Genomic DNA, 4,600 nt, shown 5'->3' with positions numbered 1-4,600 from the left:
TAAGGGATATGGGAACTTGGCAGCAAGCATTGGCTCAACAATGAAATCCTACACCAGCACTACTCTAATAGTTTTTAACTCTTTGAAAGGCTCTATATTTTCAGAATGTTTTAGGCTTCCCGAGTTTCTCACGGTGGGAAGTTGTGAACAATCACATGTGTAGCTGCAAGAGTCTAGATAAACCTGTCAGGCAAGCTAGAAAGCCATCAGAGGGGTTTGAATTGAAACACTCCTATTATGCCCAGGAGACTTATTAACTAAAGCCCTAAGTTGACTTTTTCCAGAGAAAGGTGGTCGGGGATAGCCCCCTGTTAATGTCAGAAGAGTTAGTGAAAGGCATAATATAATAAACAGTAGGCAGATTTTGGTTTGGGGGTAGATGCTCGAGCAGGTCCAGGGAATCTCTCAAGTCCTGATCCACCTTTGCCTGTCAGGTCTCTTCCGCATGACCTTTGTCATGGGTGGGATCTCCCGTGGTGGCTCCCGGCACTTTTCCACACTGACTGCACTCACAGGGCTTTGCCCCAGAATGAACTGTAAGAGGCTGAATGTAAGATGGGTGTGTACTAAGAGCTTTCTCATGTGTGTCACACTCATGGAGTCTTTCTCCAGTGTGAGTGTTACAGTGAATTCTCTGGTACTCTGAGCAAAAGCTTTTCCATACACAGCACAGTTTTCAAAGGGTTTTCTGGACTGTTAATGCTCTGGCTCTCACTGAAAACTGAACTCTTCCTAGGCATTTTCACAAACACATCTGCATGACAGGCTCATTCTCCTGCACAGACACTCTGGAGGTTAAGGAGGTCCACAGTTGGCTGCAAGTTTTCTCCACATGACATACTCTGGGGGAGACTCTCCCTGAAGATGGCCTGCAGTTTTTGTCAGGATTCACATCTGCATGCAGCCTTCCTCAGCTGCACTGAGCTCTGGGCCTCTCTCCTCTTTGGAGGTCCTCACACCTGCCACTGTCACTGGCCTGAACTGGGTCTTCTGGGGGAATTCCTCCTTCAATCCCTCTACTGGAGGTTTTCCCCAGCAATTCTGTATCCCTCCCTCCATTTTAGATATCTCTTCAAAATCAGATCCCTTGGAAATACTCCTTACATGTCCTGATTTTGTTCTCTGGAAGTCCACTTTTTCAGAAATTTCCTGCTTTGGAGTCAATTCTGTATTTTCCTTCCTATAGTCACAGCATAAAAGAATGGAAGAAGGAGTTATTCATGTTTTATTGCAGGAAATACTTAAAAGCATAAAGTAGGAACACTTATATGAACCAATTATCTCCTAGGATGATTTGGATTCTCAGAATACAAAACCAAAAAATGACCCCACTGGGAAGAGAAAAGAGAAAGCAAGGACAGAGAACCAATTGCTCAGAGATGTGAAAGCTGGCATGGGAGGGAGGGAGGGATAGAAGAAACCCAAGGTCAAAGACCTCCCTCTGAGATGGACTAACAGGCACAGATGGGGCAGGAGCTTCCAGGTGTGACCTGAGGGAGAGAAGCCCTCGGAAAGTGAGGAGGGAGGCTGGCATGCTTGGTTGTCCATGGCTGACACTCAGCAGACATTCAAACATTTATTGATGTCGGGACCTGCGCAACATCGAACTGACCTAGGGAGCAGTGCCATAGAAGAATAAAGAAAACAAGACTCAAAAATAAAGTGGGGATCAGGGGGCTGACGTGGCATCAGGGGATGCCATTCGCGGGCAAAAGCCCAGATCCTAATTCTTGCATGCTTTTTATTGCTAACATCTACTTTCTTGTATGTGCTCTAGAGATATCTGTTTTTTACCATCTCAGATCGGGGATAAAGGTATACAATTCACAGTCCTCAATGTCAAACCTTCAGGCCTTTCATGACTCTGTTTAGCCCTTCAGCTAGTGATGACCTTTCTCAGCAACCCCCTCACGGCTCTGGCTATGAGAACAGTCACTAATGGTTTTCCATCAGTCACATCAGTACTTCAATATCTTGTTTTCAAGATGTTTTCCCACGATGTACTTTTTACTGCTCCCAGCCCTTCACCTGGGGGTGATGAGAAAGTCATTCTTATTTTTCAAAGAAGATCTGTTAATTATAGTACAGGCCTGTGCCTAGCATATTCCCTACAGTTGAAAAATAAATGTATCAAAAATAACTTATAATGAATGAAGGGCATTCAGAGTAATGAGTAGTGGGAAAAATTCTTTGATCTAGACAAGTTGGTTATGCAGAAGTAAATTATGGAAAATAGAAAAAAAAAAAAAAAAAAAAGAAGGAAGCAATCTACCCATTCAATAGCAGGTGCAGCACAAGGTGACAATGCCAAACGTGTACATCAGTGCAGACGACATGTCTCCAATGTGTAAAAGTACCTGAAAATTTGTAAAAACTATGACACAACAGAATTCTGTGATTCAATGAAAGGGAATTTACCAAAAACAAAACTACCCGTCCAAAAGCACTGAATTATGTGGCTACAAAGCCTGTGGGAAGATAAGCCTTGTGAGAACTGTGAGAGGGAGGCCTGTTGTGAGAGATCATGAAGGCACAATGGGCTCTCTCTTTTGAAAACAGTGGTTATTATTAGAGCTATGAGTTTCAGACTGTTTAGTCAGAATGGAGAAACTGGGCTGAAAATATTAATAGGGTAGGCTCTAATATGGGCCAAGTCATCTTTGCAGAACTTCTTCCAGTGCTTCAAAAGCATTGATTCCACTATTCAAGTCTGGAAGGTAAAAAGCAAACAATCATTAATTCCAGAAACAAAAGAGAAGCCTAAGGAGCAGGTCATAGATGGTAAAGGTCCTGAATTCTTGTGGCTTCTGTCAGGGGCATCTGAGGAGTTAAGAGTCCTCCACATTCTGGGACTAAAGTCTGAAAAGATGATCCTCATCAAGAGGTGTTATTTCACCAACTAGGAAGCAGAATGAAGACTGTGACAAAACAAGAGGCCACAAAACAGTGACCTGTGAGTTGAGAAGAGTGTCTCACACCAGTTCATGCTGCCTCGGATGTCAGGAATCCTTGGTTGCCTGTTTGTATTTTATGATTTTAAATTTTACTATTTCTTTAGCTGTTTTCAAAACACTGAAGTATAATTGATGCCTGTTTATATTTTAAATTAAGGCAATAAAAATACTTGGGAACTCTACAAATGAGTGTGTTTATGAATCAGAAATGCATTTGAGTGAGATGGTGGCTATAAGGCCAGGACACCCTAAATGTCAAAATTTGGAAGTCTTTACCTAGAGTTATTTGGTTTTTTGAAGCAGTACCCTTGTTTTTGCCCTATGTAGAAGATATTTTATTGCTGGGTGTTCTTTTTGCAGGACTAGAGGAAGGATACGAAAGGATCAGCTGTCTTCTGTACTTAGTTTTTTAATCTGGTATCTAAGGATTCAGGTTTGACTTTTGTTTTAATCCTTCATAAGTGATAGAATATTTTTCATCAGGAAGTGTAAAATGTCCTGTTGTCTCTCTCTTTATGATATTAGTAGCCAATAAAAATTATAATTTTTCTTAATTTTAAAAATTGGCACGTGCCATAACTACTGAAGCCACATACAGCAACTACTGAAGCCCATGTGCCTAGAGTCTGTGTTGTGCAACAAGAATCCACTGCCATGAGAAGCCTGAACACTGCAACCGGAGTAGCCCCTGCTTGCCATGACTAGAGAAAAGTCCACATACAGAAATGAAGACCCAGTGCAACCAAAAGAAATAAAATGAAAATTTGGAATTGCAGGAATTTCCTGGCAGTCTAATGGTTAGGTCTCAGTCCTTCCACTACTGGGGCCTGCATTCAATCCTTGATTAGGGAACTGAGATATCACAATTTGAGCAGCACAGTCAAAAAATAAGCAAATTTTTAAAAATTGGAGGTGCAAAATACTAATTTCTAATTTGGGCCTCCCTGGTAGCTCAACTGGTAAAGAATCCACCTGCAATGCAGGACACCCCAGTTTGATTCCTGGTCTGGATGATCCCCTGGAGAAGGGATAGGCTACCCACTCCCGTATTCTCAGGCTTCCCTGGTGGCTCAGATGGTAAAGAATACACCTACAATGCAGGTAGACCTGGGTTTAATCCCTGGGTTAGGAAGATCCCCTGGAGGAGGGCATGGCAACCCACTCCAGTATTCTTGCCTAGAGAATCCCCATGGACAGAGGAGCCTGGCAGTCTATAGTCCTTTGGGGTCACAAAGAGTTGGACAAGACTGAGTGACTACGCACATACACAATTTCTAATTTGGTCATTCACTCTTTTTTTGGCTAGAACTTCTATGAAGGAACTTCTACTCATCAATCATCTAGTTATCCTGAGGGATAACACATAGTAAAAGCAGAATCAATCCTTTATTCTTTTATTTGCCGGTTTTCAGAATAACAAACCAAGTCCCTAGCATTCCTCAAAGGGGACCAGTGAGTCAGGAATTCTCCCCTGAGTATTGGACCAGCCCTAACAAGCCCTAAGACCAACCCCTAGATGTGACAAGGTGATCAAATGGCATTTTATCTGTCACCAGAAGGAGACTTAATCCTCTTTCAAGAGTGTAACATCATAGAAAGTCTCTATAGCTTTTAATCTATAATAGTTAACAATTAAATGACAAGAA

Source organism: Bubalus bubalis, chromosome 15, assembly GCF_019923935.1.
Source record: "Bubalus bubalis isolate 160015118507 breed Murrah chromosome 15, NDDB_SH_1, whole genome shotgun sequence".
Taxonomy (NCBI): Eukaryota; Metazoa; Chordata; class Mammalia; order Artiodactyla; family Bovidae; genus Bubalus; species Bubalus bubalis.
This window is presented reverse-complemented; position numbering follows the sequence as displayed.